Here is an 18282-nt window from a genome sequence, read left to right on the forward strand (position 1 = left end):
AAAGGGAGGTGGACTGAGGGAGCTCCAGTACCATGAATGCTGAATCCCTTCCATACTGATGAATGAAGTCTGCATTGGGTTCCAGGTGCGTCTCCCATTACTGGCCTGGCTTTTACTTTTCTCACTGGTGATGTTTTCCCTGCCCCAGTGGAAGGCTCTGCCTGCTGCTTCAGGTTTGTGTCTAGCAGTGATAGTAATATAGTCAGCCCCAAAGTGTCCTCTTCCTCCTCTTACAGCAAGTGTGTGTGCACTAGAAAGTGGCTTAGCCAAAAACATATAAAATCACCCCTGTGCCCCTAGCAGTTTTCATTCCTGAACCTGTTTCCATGCCCACCCTCCCTCTTCCCCTTCTCTGGCCTTTTTCTTTTTCTTTCTTTTTTCTTTTCCTTCCCTCAGGGAGGAGGCAGAGGGTTTATGCCAAGGACACATGCATAGGTCACATCCTCTCTAAGGAATTACCAGGCTTCCTGTGATAGAGGCAGTGCTGGAGTCTGCCTTCATTAATGTGCTCGGCTTCCTTCTGCTGGAATCCCAGTTCTCTCTGTACCTTCCAGCACAGGCAAGATTGCCTATGGGTAGGCATTGGTAAGTGTGTTGACCAGATCTGGGGTTGTGTGGCTGGCTTGGGCTGGATGCACAGCAGGACACAGGATGTTGTAACCTTCCCCAACTGGAATTCAGCCTCCAGGGGCTGACTGCTCTGTGCTCACCTTAGTCTGTGATCTCACTGGATTTTGCAAGCGAAAGCTGGGCCTAGCCACTGTTTGGTGAAAGATCTGCAAGGACAGCAAAGGTGCTGTAGGGGAATGTGGGTGATTCAGTCAGGGTGTCTCCCCCTCCTGAGTCAGGCCTGATTTCAAGTATGCCAGCCTAGTATTAACAGCATGTGCCGAGATGCGAGGGTGCTTTTTCGAGCAAACCATGTAACCGAGGCTGTGCTTCTTCAGGGTTGCTGCATCTCCCTTGGCCAGACCACTTATTCAGCTTGGTGCCCCAGCTATTGTGGAGTGTGGTCACTTGTATCCAGCCTGCTTAAATGTAATAATAAGCAGAAAGGATGCTGGGGGCTTCCTGTTTTGTGGTGTGTCTGTCCACAGTTAAATAGCTGTATCATTCCACCCCAGCGGTGGCTGTACCATGCTGATAAATGAAGCAATTCCCCTATGTGCGTTTCCACAGCTGCCAAAATATGTTGACATGGAGGCCAATGCAGAAATGTCAGACATTGTCTCTGAAGGGACAAGAAGGAGTGGGTGACAAACCTGCCTCTTGACAGCGCTGGCCTCGGATGGCATGCACAAGAGAGGCTGCTTTTCCACTCTGCTCCCCACCCAGCAGGGCTCCATTGCACAGTGGGTGTCTATGAAGAGGCACAGGTGCTGGTTGCTGGAGCAACTGCTGTTGGTCAGATGACCGGAAGGGGGCAGGGCCTCACCTATATATATTTCTCTCTCTCTCTCTCTCTCTCCCCCTGTCCCCAGGCTGAGGCCAGGGAGGCCATTCCCTGCCAGTGGCCATAGGAGTGGGAACTCTGCTGGAGTGAGGAAAAGGGAAGAGGCCAGGCTACTCAGGCACTTGTTATGGGTGAGAGAGGGAGAAACCTTGTTACGGACTTGAATATGGTTATAGCCAGATGGTTTGAATTTTTGTTGTAGCCAAGGGGCTTGAGTGTCTGTTTACTGTTTAAAACCGGAGGACTGGGTGAGGCTATTAAGGGTTGGAGGAGGCCTCATGGGGGCTCCACTGTAGTGTGGGGACCCTGGCACCAGAGAGGGTGCAGCACTTGGGGGTGCACTGACCCCGGCACCAGGGAGGGCACAGCATGATAAACACCCCAGAGCAAAAGGGGGTGACGAGGAGCCCTGAAGCAAAGGGGGCACTGATTGCAGAGCACATGAGGGGGCACAAGGTTGCCACGCAAGCCAGAGCGCCTGAGGGGGCAGACTGAACCACGTCCGGGATATCAGTGAGGCTTGGGGCATGGTAAAGGGGTGGCTGGAGCCATGCATAGCCCATAAGGCTGGGGTGTACCGAGTCAAACAATGCAGAACAGGGGCCAGGATACATGTCCAAGGGGACAAAAAGTAGCCTCCCTTATAAATGCATAACATCAAAGATGTGGTGGGCAAGAATAAGGGTGCTTTAACGCGAACTTGGCACGGCAGGGGGTGCTAGGGGAGATCATGGCAGCTCCTAAGACCCCATGCTGTGACACTTACCTATTGTCAAAACCATATTTTGGGGGGTATTTTTCCCTTTAGTACCAATCCTGAGGGCAGGGGTGACTTTTATATGTTAAATGTATATGTGGAGGGAGGAGTGAGGAATGAGTGGAGCCCGAAAAAGCTTTTCTTTCCTTAAACTTCAACCTATTCTCCACAACAGGTGAGAGTGCTAAATGTTTTGCCCTTGCCAGCGCATGCAAGGCTTACCTAACATCCTCTTCCTCCCACCCCCATTCCTTCGAAGGAGGATAAGGCAGAGGAGTTGAGCTAAATATCTAGAAGCCTGAGGAAGAATATTTTTCCATTCAAAAGTTTCCAGCCGAACTGCATAGTTGGGCCAATAAAATATATCACCCTAAATAATCCTTGCCTTTCACTAAATATCCATTCACTTGGGTTGTTCAGCTTGAAACACATAGGCCCAAACATTCAAAACTGGCAACAGATTGTTGCCCACTCAAAAGCACCATGGCTCTGATTCCCAGAGGTGCTGCACATCTTCAACTCCCACCAAAGTAGTGGGTGCTCCACACTCTTGAAAACAAATCTAAAGTGCTGAGGAAACCTGACAATGCATGCCTCCTGTAAACAAGCCAACCTAATGAGGTAGATTTGAAAACTGATTCAGCCTTTATTTGAGCCTTTGCCAGTTTAATTTATGAATCAGCTTATACTAAATGGATAAGGCATTCACAAATCAGAATAAGAGCAGCCATTTACATGGATTGTACTGTCTTGGGCAACTCCTTTCTAAATTTCATTTATTTATTTATCTATTAACCACAATCCCTGGTCTGAATGCTAGCTGAGATCAGCTGCAGTTACCCCACAACAATGAAAATCAAGCCTGGGAAAAACATGTCTGAACCAGAAATGATGTGTCCACACTTACAGTAGCAGTAGTATGGGAAAGCTCTGGGTATTTCTATCACTGTTACAAAAAGCTGCTCAGATTTGTGTTTATAATTGCAAAAGTGCCTTCTCCTTGCCTGGTGCTAGTTCAGACAGGTTTGCCACTGCTGGAATAGTTGTATAACTATCCTCAGTTCATACAAAAACTAAGGCCAGAGCTTTCAAGAGGGCTTACCTCCCCCCAAAAAGTGATCAGCATGTTGAGAGCTGAGCTCCCTCCAATCTGGATCTTATTTTGGTGCCCAAAAGGAAACAAAGCTTTCTTAAGAGCACAATCCCAGTTGTGGTTGCTGCTGAGTCCTTAAAGATGACATTCTTGGGGCCAAAAGCTGGGTACCCAAATACAGTGGAGGCTTCTGAACAATTAAACCTAACTGATGCAGGTTATCTCTTGCAGAGGCAGAACTCAAATTTGGGAGCCTTTAGCTTCTGGTCCCTGTCTGAATATGTTTTTAAAATACTTAAACTTGCAGTAGCAGGCTGGCCTCACCCAGGTGGTAGGAAACCAGAGACCCTGTGATAGCGCTGTTCCTTTTTTTTTAAGATAAATTTTCATATTCCAGGTCAAATTAGCCAAATCAGTTCCAAATCCTTTCAGTTGAGCAAAACTCAATCATTCAAACGCCATATGTGACACCAACTGGCAAGTATCCTCCACCCCAGACGCTTCAGCCTGGGGCTTCAGATACCCTTTGGGCAGGGGGCTGGACTCGATGATCTCCCAAGGTTCCTTCCGGCCTCGTTGTCTATGAAATCTATGAAATCTGGGAGTATCTTATGTGCTGGCCCAAGCCCAGCGGCATGGGGTTCTAACGCCTGTGGGTCTCCCTTGCCCTTACCCAAAGGCCGCAGGAGCAAGCTAGGGGGGAGTCCCCTGTTTCCATAAAGTAGGTGTATAGCTGAGAACCTTCTGCTGGAATCTGGCCAGTGGGAAGCTAATTACAAGGCTCGTAGGGCATCCCATCCACAGTGCATTGGACAGGGGTGCACCCTCCACTGTACAATGCCATTTAAACCATCTCGGTTCAGGTAACGAGCTAATGCAGCAAACTACACTTGATCTTGGACCACAGGCACTGACTGAAAGCACTGAGCATGAGTGAGGGAGTGTCTGGCTCCTTTTGCCCTCCTTTAAGATGGCTGTGCCCTCTCCGATTTAGGATTGGGAAGGGACACAGAAAGGCCCTCTTTGCTCACAGCCCACTAATTAGACAGGAATGTTATCTCCAGCACAGATGTGGACTCTGACCTTCTTTTAACCTCCATGTGGAAATCAAAACAGGCAACACTGTTTGTTTTAAAATACTAATAAAAGGCATTTGGGAGATGAGGGGAAGCTGGCTGGTCAAGTAGGGGGGTTGCAGGGGGAGCACACTGTTTCAGCCTCTGTTCCTGTGTGACTAGCAGAATAGGAAAGCATCAGGTCCCCATCCCTATATCAGGAAGGAGCAACACAAGAGTGCTCTGAGAATAGCCTCTAAGGCTTGGCACCAAAGTGCTGGATGTGTGGTCCCTGAATTCCTTCCCCTCAAACTGTCATCCCAGTCCTGTCACCATCTGCAAGAAAGTCCTGCAATGGAAGCTTGTTGCCCAAATACTTTGGGGACCTACTATCCCACAAGAAGTAACCCATGTGGCTCACTGGGCCTGAGGTCCTGAATGACGATGCTTTCCACCAACAGCTGCAGCTATGGCTGCTCTGAGATGTGGGAGTTTGAAGCTACTCCCCAAACCCCCATTGCTGATGGCTGAATGGGTCCTTGGTGTGTGGCATGCTGGCCTTGTTCCTTGTTTGGAGGTTGATCTGGCACCTGACTTCTTGTTTCTCCATCCCTCTATTCAGCTGCCCCAAATGGAGTGAAATGGTTCTGGGATCTGACTAAATGGCACTCCTTGATTGCACCAGCAAGCACTGCCCATGGAGCAAGAGTGGGGATTTGCAACAGCAGAAAAACATCACTTGGTTTATTGTAATAATTTCTTCTAAAGAAGCTCCCTGTTGGTTAGGAGAAACCCTTGTCCTGATATGAATTGACTAGGAGCTGACCAGACCTCTCCTTTTGCTCCTCCTCACCTCCTTGCAGAAGGTTCCTTTCCTTTCTCTTTGGGAACAGCTTCCAGCTTTTGCCTAGCTCTACGATCCAGAAAACCATTGGATTCCAAGGCCCTCCACTCCCATGTCCCCCCTGCTAGCACTCGGACTCCCCATTGCTCAAACTCCAGATCTCCTGAGATCCTGTAGGTCTCTACCCTGCAGTTTCCTTGCCTCCTCTCCCTCCTGGAGGCAAAGTCTATTTAGTTCTATACCATGTTCAGCACCGTGGCACTGCGTACTTCTCAGCCTTCCTAATTACCCATCTTGAAAACAGCTTTAAATTGTTGGCTTTCTAGGAAGTTTACTGGAACCAAGTTGCAGTAAGGGGCACCACTGCTGTGGTGCTATATCAAACAACCTTTAAGTAAACAACAGTAAAAATTAGGTCTTTGGAAAATGTTGTCATTGAAATCACGTTACCCAGTGAACCACCTGTGTTTCTTAATGCCCTAAGAGTCCTGCTTCATAAGCTATGACACATCACTCTCTAAGTGACACAATGCAGTGAAAGTCTGCTTATTTCCCACCCCCCAGCTGTCATGCTGGTGAGCTTTGTCTCTCCAAGCTTCAAAGTTGCTGGAGCATAATTACAACTGACAGACAGCTGAGTAATTGAGAAGCTACCTGGCCAGATCTAAGCCTCAATGTAAACAGCTTTGCAGTAACAAAAAGAAACTGGAACTGTGTCTGTTCAGATGCAGAATAACCTGAGAAGTTAGTGTACACAGACTTTAATGTACACACCTACAAAGTACATATGTACACACATAGCATAAATAGGGGACAGACCCTTAGTTGATGTAGATCAACCCAGCTCCATTGACTTCAATGAGATGGGTTGACCATGTGTGTCAACTGAAAGTCTGGGCCAACATTTACAGTGTACCCAGGTGGACTTGTACAACACTGATATTAGGTTGGGTATTAGGAAAAAACTTTCTCACTAGGAGGATGGTGAAGCACTGGAACAGATTACCTAGAGAGGTGGTAGAATCTCCATCCTTGGAGGTTTTTAAGGCCCAGCTCAACAAAGCCCTGGCTGGGATGTTCTAGTTAGGGCTGGTCCTGTTTTGAGCAGGGGGTTGGACTAGATGACCTCCTGACGTCCCTTCCAACCCTCATTTTCTATTATATGGATATAAGTATAGTGTATGTGCCCATGCATATGCACGGACTCACACATTTACAAAGATACCATCTGAAGGATTTCATTGATACCATATCTTCCAGAAACACTATCAGATGCCTCTTACCCTTGCAATGCAGCTCCGTTCATTTAGATTTAGCTTGAAGCTAATCCAAATTATCTGCATTTCTGTGGTGTACATCTGAGTGTCTGTTAAATGTACTAGGCTATATGATCAGAGTAAATCCTGGACAGACGTAGGATTGCGATAACTAGAAGAGAGATCTGTGACATCCCTTTCCCACCTGTAAAATGGGGATACCTACTTCCTGGGGTGTTGAGGGTTGATGAGTTTTGTAAGGAGCTTTGAGATATTTGTACCAAATCAGTTGCATTCCTAGGGATGCCCCCCTTTTCTGTGCCTTCTTGACCAGATTATCTCTGCACTAAATCCCTTTTCCCCCAGCTGTCCTTTGCACGCCCCATTCAATACACTCCTTCTCCCCAAACAGTATGTTGTAGTTGTTTGGTGTAATAGTATGTTACGTTACAAGAGGCTAGTGTGCCACAGGATGTGATTGGGGGGGCTAAGTTAAGATCACAGTGTATAGTCATAGAGTCGTCATAGTAGTGGTGTGGTGTGCGCCTGTGGGTACAGGTATTACTGCTATTATTATTTCAAGCCCTTTCCTAAAGCCTTTCATCAGTCCCCCCCCTTTTAAAAAAAAGTATTATAATCTGTATGATACAGGTGGGGAAACTGAGGCACAGAGAGGGAAAATGACTTTCCTGAGGTTGTTTAATAGCTTGGCAACAGAGCTAGGAATGGAACCCAAGTCTCTAGCGTCCCAGCCCTGCATCTGCATTGTCTCCCTGCAGTGTGCGGTTTTGATGAGTTAACTTATCATATCTTTACTTTTATGATGTTGTGACAGGAAGGGTGTGTTTAGCAACCCTATCTGTTTCTCAACTACATTTTCTGTGTGTTGTTTTTTATTTGTAACCAGCTTCTAGCACAGTTTTGCTGGCCAGTGTGGACAGGGTCAAGGTGTGTTGGAACTAGACTCCACCCTGGTGGCTGTAGGTACAGTGATGAATAGATCACGTAGCCTGAGTGAGTGTGTGCACATGCACACACATACAGGCTATCAGCTGCTGGCTCTTCACATAGTGGGTGGTGCTTAACAAAGTTTTACGGCTAATTGTTAACCCACTATCGCAACCAGATAGAAATGAGATTTGGCAGGGCTTTCCACCTGACTTCCCCAGATACCTGCCAGGTTACAAATGAATTCATTTTGCTGCATCATGGCTATAGCTTGCAGGGGCGGGGGGTGGTGAAGAGGAGCACATGGATTTTTTTTTTGGATTTTTTTTTTTTGTCATTTGGAGGCTTGAGCAGCTGGATTTAGTCAGGATTCCCAGGGCTTTTCCCAGGAAAGAGGTCAGAGGGGTTTCTCAGGCAGATAGTATGAGAGCATGTCAGAGCCCCTTGAGGCTCCTCCCCTGCTGAGCTCTCAGCAAAACTGTGTAGCCTTATATAGGCACAAGATATCACAGAGCACCATAAATAGCTGTGTTGTCATTACCTGCCTTCCTGAGTATGTGTAGGGCACTTTTCCAAATCAGGTCCTCCTGTGTTAAGTTACCCCTTCTGCCTACCCAGGCTCAATGAAAATTTCCCCCAAGAAGCACGCCCCCATGCACACAAGCAGCACCAAATCAGAACATGCTTCAGATGCAAGAGGCAAGCTAATTGAGAATTGGACCCTCTCTCTCAAGCTTCTGCTTTTGTTTTCTCTCAGCTGCTATACGGTTACTGCTGTTTCCCTCCACTTGCAAGGCTGGCACTTTTTGTTCTTTAAGTGAGTTGTTTCCTTAGGCAGGAAAAGAAAGAAAAAAGGCACATGAAGAGCAAAATGGGACAGCAAAGCAGGGAAAAAGTCACTCAAGTCCTAGAGAGGAATGTGGGCTCCCCAGTGGCATGTCACTGTTTCTAAGAAGCAGCATATGCCCATCAGGGTAGGGAAGGAAACCTCCTTTATGCCAGGAGAATGACAAGCTGTCTCGTATTAGAAAGGCAGGATGGTCCAAGGAGCAGTACATTCAAGTAGGCTAAGATTTGGATAGGTGTTGGGATGCCTCATGTAGCAGCAGCACTTCAGTCCATTTTTTCAGGATTGTCTTTTATGCATCAATTCACTGTTCATTCATCTCGCAGCAAATCTTTCCAGGACCCTTTAGTCTTCCCTGAAACCTAAGGCCCTCCCTTCCTCCCCGCCCAGCTCCAAGCCTCACATTCTTTGAATCTTCTTCTTCACCCCCCTCTCTGAGCTGGTTCCCTTCCAAAGGAGGTCTGGCTTCAGTGCTGTCTTGTGACCCTGGCTGACCTGACTCAGCTGATGAGGTGAGCTTGGGCTTACAAAAGCTTATGCATCTCTGATTTAGTTTATAAGGTATGAATTTATAAGGCCTGAGCAGACGCAGCCAGTCAGAGTCTTGAGACAGGGCATTGGGCTGCATGACTGCTCAGTGTCACATCTGACTTGTCCTCCCTGTCCATCCTACCTGCTCCTGGTGTGAGCTAGGCCAAGTTGTTTCGCTGCTCTATGCCTCCGTTTCCCCTCCTAGTTTTGTGATGGCCATGTCTATTTAGACCAGTGCTTCTCAACCTTTGTAGACGTGAGGCATTCCTTATTAGACAAAGGCCCCTTTGGGAAAATGCTGACTCCTAGGTGTCATTCTTTTTTTTTACTATAGATAAAATAACAGAACAATTGTTCTGTTGCAAAGAACTTAGGAAGACCCCCAACAGGTCACTATGTTTTTGACATGACAGATTCCTGTTTGAAATCTCTGAGTCTGTCTTGCGTGTGCTGTAGCACCTGGTTGAGAATTATTGCTTTAGACTGGAAGCACTGGTTGAGGGAGGAGCTGTCCCACTCTTTTTGCACAATGGAGTCTCTTGCACGATGGATTCCCACTCTTGGCTGGAGGGATTCTAGATGCTACTGCAGTAGTAGTGGTAATGGGGCTGTAAATGGAGCAAACCATCCTGCTCACTCATAAGATTGTGCTCCTGCACTGATAAGAATTACCTCTTGTGAGGGAGCAGGCTGGTTTTTGCTTTTCCTTGCCAACCATGTTTTATACATGCCATGAACCTGGAGCAGCAGTAGGGATATAGGAGCTCAGGTGATGTGTGCTCTCAGACCAGGGTTTGAATGATGGGGGAGCGCAGAGTGGGAGCTCTCCATAAGAGATGAAAGCTCCTGGTAAGATTTGAAAATCATAACTTGGGGTTTTCCAGTTTTATTAGAGCATTGTGATGGGCAGCTCAATTTTTTTTTGTGCAGACCACCCCTCTCCTTACCCTCCAAGAGTTAAAGTGTAATTCAAATCCTTCCTCAGACCTGGAGGAATGGAAAGGCTGCTGATGGGAGATGCCTCTAAAGAACATGTACACCATCTGTGAAGAGCAAAACAGGGATGTTTTTCTTCAGGAGACAGCACACACACGGAAGAGAGTAGGTATGCTATGTAGGGAGTGCTGATGTTGTGCATGAGGGGTTTGTCCCTCCTTTCAAGATTCTCCTACAGCCCAGGGTCACCAGACCCTGGTCTTTCAAAAGCACCCAGAAGAGGACCAGTTGGGTTTCAGATTTTGTGTGCACGTACATGCACGTACTCACACATGTGCATGCACACACACGTGTGTTCACATGCACATGGAGTCATTCCCTGATTTCTGGGCTGCTGCTTGGTTATGCAAGGAACTTTTCCAAAGTGCCCTCTACTTATAAGGGGCCAAAAAACTCTGAGGTGGGCACATAGCATGTACTTGTCCTACTTTCAGAAGCCCCAGTGGGAGGCTTTTGAGAGCATGTCCCCAGAAGAGTGAGGAAGCAGGGTGTAGTATGCCACGTCCTCTTCCCAACTGAAACTGAATCACGAAGGCCCTCCCTTGTTACTCTGGGTCAAAGTGCATTATTCTACCATTCCCCACACCCCAGAGAGCACGATTAGGCATCGCGGAGGAGCCAATGGCAGTGCAGGGCTTAGGCTGCATCTACATCAGGGGTTTGGGTGCTTTCATCAGGTTTCCAGGGTGCAAGTTGTGTCCATGTTGGTCTAAGGACATAGGCAGACAAGGTTCTTTGGGTAAATCCGATATCTTTTATTAGGCCATCTCAAATAGTTGGAAAAATGCTCCTTTGCAAGTTTTCGGATACAAATACCCTTTGTCAGCTTGAGGTTTCCAGAACACTAGAGTTGCTGCAACAGTGCTGCTTTCAGGTGAGGGGAAGAAGGATTCCCTTTGAGGCCCCAGGCAGCCCCACCCTGGGCACTGCTGGGAGCCTGGGTTCCTCACCCAGAGGGAGGGGGGTGTATTGTGAGTGTGCCTGGCACTCCTCTAGTTGGAGGACTTGGTGCCAAGCGGTGAGGTAATTCCAGTAGGATTAAGTGTTAGTTCAGTGTGCAGGGGAAGGGCACAGAGGCCTCTCCCTTCCCGGCTGGAGTTCCTCTGTGCTGCCCTGCCTGAAGGCATGCTGAGCAGCCAGTCAGGGCACTGGGGAGATTAAAGGATTGCTTTCAAAGTCCAGCAGGGGCCTTTGTGGCAATGCTGTGCTTTACAAGCCTAGCTAATAGAGAGGGGCAAGAAGAGCTACAGCTCTGTCATGCTTATCTCTCTTTTACTCCCAAGGGGCTGCAGCCAGAGTCTAGTCCAAGAAGCAGATCTGGATTCTAAAGGAGATTTTAAAATGACTCTCTTAGCCTCTAAGGTACCACCCTGCCCTGCTTTCTGTCTAGAGAAATCTAGTGTGTATACACATAGACATATATACGCACATAGGCAGACAAGGTGCTTTGGATTCACCCAAAGAACCTTGTCTGCCTATGTCCTTACACCAACATGGCTACAACTAACACCCCTGCTGCATATACATATATACATATACATGTACACACAAGTTGGTTTTTTTGCTTTAGAAATTCAGATCTTGTGTACCTTAGAAGACTTGGGCAACTGGATAACTAATAAAATCATTAGGAAAGAGTGAAATAAACCTACCGAGAGGGAAAGGATACTGTGCAAAACTCTGTGAGGTTTAGAGCTTTTTTTTTTTTTTTTTTAAACTCCTATACCTAATTAACATGCCACAAGGAAGTCTTTGTTAAAGGTTCCTCCCCCTGCCCTTCCAATTAAGGTATAAGAGAGCTCACCATAAACTTTCTCTGAGGCAGCCAGGAGGTCCTCCAGCAAAATCAGACCTGACTTGACATTCCTAGGAGAAAAAAAGAAACAGGCGTCTCCCACTCCCACACACCTCAACTCTGTCCCTCCAGGGGATGCAGTTCTCTTTCAGACCTTACTTGTGGGTCCTTATTAGGCACAAAGGAGCACAAACCCTTGTGGGTCCCCTTTAACAATTATACTCTTCCCTGATACATAGGAACGCACAGGAGGGGGAAAAAGCTGGGGTTGGTTCTCTTGGTTGCGGTGTTTAGAAGAATCTTTTGTAGGGATGCTGAATCATTGAGTAGGCATCATGCTGTCATCTTTCTGTGTCTCCCTCCCCTCCCACATCTAAGGGATGGTTTATGGAAATTTGGAAGACATGCAGTAAGATAAAAGGTCTTTATATAGACATGTTCATTTACAGAGTCAACCAGACAGGGACCTTTTGTGTTTTCATATAACTAAACATGAGCCCATAGACAGGTATTTAGCGTTCATAATTAAACTGCAGCTATAGTATAGTGGAAGGGTAGAATAAAGAGTGGTTTTAGGATGTTTTCATTTATTTTATGTACAGACAGAAAATGGAGAAAGTAGACAAGATTTACTTGCTTAATTTTATTGATCCACTGGGTGGAGAGGAGAGGGCAGGCTTTTCACGTAATATTTTGGATCTATGCTACACTTTTGATCTAACTTAAAAAAAAAAATGTATTCCCGTACCCCCAATCCTTTCTTCAAAACCAGAGTAAAAAGTAACATCGTTGATCCAGGAGGAAATCCTTTCACTTCAGTGTGACATGCGCTGCTACCTCACGTTGGGAGATGCAGTCAGGGATCTTTTCTGGTTTCTTGTGGCATCTGTTCTGCAGTCTAGGTTTATATCTAACACTTTTGTATTTCCTTTTATCTGAGAAATACATGTGGAGCAAGTGCCAGCCTGAGGCTTGGCCAGCCCAGGGACCTGGAGATACATCACTGATTATTTGTGCTTGTCAAAACACTTGGGAAGTGCCACAAGTTGTTTTGTTTTTATTTTAGGCCTATTTTAGGACACACAACCTATGGGAGCTCTGATAAATGGCATGAAAGGTCATGTGGGTTAAAACAAGCTTCTGTTAACACCTCTGCTGAAAGGCAACTTCCTTCTGCGATGCACCTCAGTGTGTCTGAGTAATATCACTCTGCCTCCTAAGGTGATAACTCTTCCGTGAATCCCCAAAGTCTGCTTTCGACTCTCTCTGTACCTCACATAGTGATAACACCTCTGCCTCCCACGGCAATAAGTGTCAGTTCAGTCATCTCTCCTCCCTACTCTGCTTCTGCACGTCTAATCCAAACTGAGAGCAAGTCAGGGCAGTACAAACATTAAAGAGAATGAGGAACAGTTCTTTCCTCTGCTCACACTGGCCATATGTTTTGGAAGGAAAGGAACAGGCTGGCACAGCAATACAGAACAGGCCAAGCTGATAGTGGGAGTCAGGAGAAGCTAGAAGTCTGGTGGGAGATAAGAGAAAGCTGGCTAGGAAGCAGGAGCAAACTCGCAAGTGTGGGAGGGAATCTTGGCAGAGGCAGGTGGGATACTTGAACAAAGCCTGCAGTGACTGCAGATGCACAAAGCTTGCAATGTCATACCAAGAAGAGATGGGGGTGTTCAGAAGATCTGCAGTTAAATCCCCATATGCGTAAAGGAGATAGCATCCTCCTGTCAGAGAAATGTGGCTTATCCTGCAGGCAGTGGTGAATATTGCTGGGGCAGTGAGCTGTCTCTTCCCACACATTCTACTGGGAATTGCATGAATGGCAGCCTTGCTTTGGTGCCAAACCCATAAAAAATGGATGAGTTTGGGTTGCTGGCAGGCAGGGGCAGTTTTTTCATTGTTAATAACTCTACACTAGTCAGGTTGTGATCTCCAGCAGTTTCCAGGATGAGGTTTTTAGATGACTCCTACAATGTTGGGAAAATACTTTGCTCTCTGCTCCTTTGGGTCATGGAGCATTTAAGCTAGTCTCATTTTGTCCTTAGCCAATAGAGTGGAATGGGAATGAGAGAGTCACTTAATTTGAGTAAATAATTTGGTCTTAATGACTGCAGTAGGTTAGGCACAAGACAAACAATATAAAGTGGGAGGGTAGTACCAACACCAGACCATAGGGCAACCTCTGAAAAGAGATACCACTCTGAATCATCAAGAGGCACTTTCTTTCTGCTGTTTGAACCACGGGATCTACTTTCTTCCTGGTCCCACTGGCTGAACCTTACAGGAAGAAAGAAAATGTCCAAAGATTCAATGTCCAATTGGATTCCTTACTTAGCCTTTCAGTTAGCAGCCTATTGAAAATAGTGAGCTTTTAAAGCACCAAAACAATGTACAAAATAGGTAAACACCACTCCTGCTGTCTTCTTGGACTAGAAAGAACTTGGTGATTTCTTTCAATTGGTATAATTCCTGTCTGTTACTGCATTCATTGGACTGCATTTTATCATAACCAAGGCTCAACCTGCGTCTCCAATGAGGAAGGCAGTAGTTCTGCTAATGGAAACTTCCCCACTGCCAGATCTGACCAGGGAAAGGAAAGCAAGGCTTAGGTGAATTTAACAATCATGCTAGTGTCACTTTTTTTCTTCTCCCCATCAAGATCCTGTCTTGGGCCTAGCAAGGGGTTTTTCTGCCACTCCAGTATTACAAGTGTGGTGATTACTGGGGATGGGAGTGGGGGTTATGGGGTGGGGATAAAGGTAAAGGGGGAGAGGACTGAAGTATATTATTCTGCTCCTCTCAGCTGTATGCCGGCTGAGTATGAAGAATGCCCCCAAGCCCTTCTGAACTCGGGAATCTGAGGCATTTCTTAACCCCATCAAGAAGGGGGAGGAGGGAGAAAGAGTGTTTCAAATGCTAATAAAGTACCTAAAGCAACTGCTAAGCTACAAAACTGGGAGAGTTGTGTGGAGATGAGGATGAGAGGCACAAGGTTCAGATAAATATTTTTCACTGGCCCACTTGCTGATGAGATTAAAAAATAAAAAAGAAGCCCAATAGATTTTGCTTGGAGAGTACAGGTTGCTCTTTCCAGAAAAGAGCAGTTCTCTTGTCTATAGGCCAGAGGATGTGTTCTAGGGATGTTCTGGGTGGGCAACTCAAAGACGGATACCTCAGGGCTCAGCTCTAGTCTTTCAGTTGCAGTCACTATCACTAGCATGTTTCCTTAAACAGCATGGGATGGAAAGTTTGCAGTTAGCCATGCCAGGTAGAAATTGATGAGCAGGAAGAAAAACTGGGCAAGATGAGCTGGGAAAGTGTTGTGGGGTTGAGGGAGGGGAGCACAAACTGCTGTAAAACAAAGCATTGATTCCCATTGCTTTTGCAGTTAGAGATTACAGTGATGGACATATTCAAAACCTGTATGGTGCCCTTAGGCATTTTGGACCAGTGATTTCCACAGCTGCATGTTATGCGGCCATAATCTCATCACAGAGTTGAGGGTATCATAAATGCCAAGCACAGAGTTCATGTTGCCAGACAGACCAGTCCTCTGCTTGAAATGAAAATGTAGGCTAGCTCAAGATGCTTTTTTTTTTTCCTTAAGAAAGCAATTCCATGTTTTGTCAGTGTACTTGGTTCTCCAAAGTAGCAGTTTTTACAACGTAAGTATCTGTGTCATTCTGCTGAGAAGGAGCATTATGGTGCTCCTGGCACTTCAGACAAGCTGGGTAAGAACAGAGCTGTGGAGACCTCCTTCACTTGCATCCCTCGGACTAAAAGAAGAGATGTTAGATGCCTTTTTTTTTCCTCCTGCAGATTGTCACCAACTTGTTGAGAAAGGTAGCACCCAGCGCCCTTCCGTCCTTTGTTAAAGCAGAAGCTGAAAGCACGGTGATGGTATAGGAATTGAGAACAGAGCGGGTAGACAGCAGCATGTTTGATAGTGGTTTTGTTTTTTTCTATGTATATACTGTGTATATCATAGACTGGCTTGGGGTAGCTGTCTTTTTACAGTAAATATGCCTGATTCAAGCAATAACATACTAGGTATATTCCCATCAGCCCCAGGAGAGACACACCAAGGCAAGCTATTAAGCTGTAACTTTCAAATAGCATAGACTATTTCTGACCTCCCTCTCCAGATTCAAGTGACAAGAAGTCAAGACTTCGGCACCTACAGCTCTAAACTCCCAACTATGAAAATAGCACTGACCTATTTTTAATTTCTCCGGCTTTTAATGTTGTAGTTCTCCTTGCCCAATTATGAAGATGTTTGGACTGTAATCACTCTTTGAAATGTTTGTTGTATCTTGGGTCAATCAGCCAAATCGGTCCCAAATTCTATCAACTGTGCAGACCTCAGTCATTCAAGTCTGTGTGGTGCTACTACCAGCAAGTATCCTACCTCCAAAATTCCTTAGCCTGGGGCTTCGTATACTCCCAAATCCATGGCAGGCTTCCTACATGTCAAGCCCAGAGGCCTTGGAGTTCAGATGCCCCCTATTCTTGCTTGTCCCTAGCCAAAAGGCTAAAGGAGAAAGCTAGAGGGAAAGTCTGAGAGCAATCATGGGTTGTAATCTTGCTTTTGCAGAGGGGTAGAAAGGTATGTGTACACAAGGGAAAGGGGAGTTAAGTGCTTCTAACAGTGGTGGCTATTTCACAGTTAGTCTTGGTACCAAATAGCTATTATTCAGAGGGAGAGAGTAAATGCAGACATACATCATGCATATTGTTTCACGCTCCCATGCGTCTCCTCATGGTGCTGTCATCTTTTGGCATGATTTGTGAACTTAAACTCTACCCCTTCTTAACAGTTACCAGCACTTATATATTTATAAATTATCTTTATGAATTAGAGCTAGGAGACAGCTACATTCTTAGAAGTTCAGTGCAACTCCTCCATGTTTCCAGCTCCAGTCCTTTGTTCAGCCCATTTCAGAAACAGAGTTAAGGTTTCTTACCACTATTGTGTTGTGACAGTCAGCAGCTTTTGCACATGTGGTTTCTGAACAGTCACTGTGTGGTTAGTTTGGCAACATACCTTCCCCTGTGAGGTAAACATCTTGCAACCTTTCTCTTTTTTTCATTCTATAATTTCTTTGCTAGAAATACAAATGTACAACAAAAATCTCATTTGCAAAGTACTAGGAAAGAAGTTTTATGATTTCAAATAAATATAGTTGCTGGAGACAGGCTGGAAATTAAATCCTCCTGCTTCTTCCCAGGGTTCTTAAAACATGGGCAACAGAAATCGAGTTCATTCGGCATATGGAGGCTTGTGGAGGAAGATATGTTTAACTTATCTGAGCCAGCAAATTACATGCCTGGCACTGCACATTAAATCAATCAAGATATCTGGCCTACTGCAATATATGTACAGAGCATGCTTGATCTGGTTCATTATAGATACCAGTGATTTTTCAACTAGGATGCCACAACAACTTGGGGTGCCTAGAGATCTTTTCAAGGATGTCATGCAGTGTTAGCTTTACAAATATGATTCACATGATAAATCCAGGGATTTCACATAGAAATTCATAGTTGTGATTTTTCTGAGTTCTTTGCAACAGAAAACTGCTCTATTTTTCAAAATTAAAAAAAGTGAAAACTAAGAGATGGCATCTTCCAAGGGGTGCCTCAAGTTTAAAAAGATTGAGACTCTGATATATGCGGAGTACTGAGTGATCCAGAGCACAGTCACAGACTTGCACAGATCCAGTGGAACAACTTGGTAACTGCATAGAACAGTTTTCCAGAACATTGCATCTCTAGAGCTAGACCTGTCAGCAAATAAATGTAAATCAAAATTAATCTTGCCCCAGTGTGACTTTTTTCTCTGAGTTGGCACTTCATTTTGGATGAAGGTGGAAGAGTATTTCTATTTTCTCTGCAAAGCAATACTCCAATAGAAAAAGGAATAAGCATATAATGCCTCCTGACAGTTCATAGTATGGAAGATTAGATTATATTCACTTGATTAGACAGGAAATCTTGTATATATGATATGACTTAATTTAAAAATGTACAGCATGCACTTTGCAAGACCTGGATATGGACATGGGTGGGAGGAGATTGCTTTTTGGCAATCATCCCTGTGCAGGTGTCTTAGAAGCCAAGTAATTGGACAGGAAATGTTATGAAATTTTGGATCCTCATCTGAAGGCAAGTTTTCCTGGAGAATACTACAATCTTGGATGGTGACTATCTGGAGAGAAGGGTGCTTTCAAACACTTTGAGTGCCAGCTAATGGAAGAGGTAATGACTTGGAATGCAAATAAAGACAGGTGCAAATTCATTGTTTCAAATGGGGCAAACATACTGTGTCCAGCATACGCAAGGTGACTGGAATTGGTTAGAGGGATTGAATAGAAATATTGTGATCTTTTGAAACAGAGCCTCAGTGAAACAATTTGATCTTACCCACTTTCTTAGGTATGCCTCCTCCATCCTGGGAATTATTTTATGGTCCAAACCAAGAAAAGCCTCTGTACAGTACAACAATCGGAAGCTTAACCCGCTTTCATCATAGTGTGCTATCAATCAGCCAAGCAAAGAAAATAACCATTTCAAATTTAAATAGCTTCTTTTACCTCACACATAGAAACATTTAGTTTTAGAAACAAGTTAAGAAGAGAGGAGACATTTTTCCAGGAGGGAAGAGAGCACAATTGCAGCAATTATGGTTCCTAGTTGAGTTC

This window comes from Crocodylus siamensis, chromosome 4, assembly GCF_052110815.1.
Source record: "Crocodylus siamensis isolate JL-2025a chromosome 4, ASM5211081v1, whole genome shotgun sequence".
NCBI classification, from domain to species: Eukaryota; Metazoa; Chordata; order Crocodylia; family Crocodylidae; genus Crocodylus; species Crocodylus siamensis.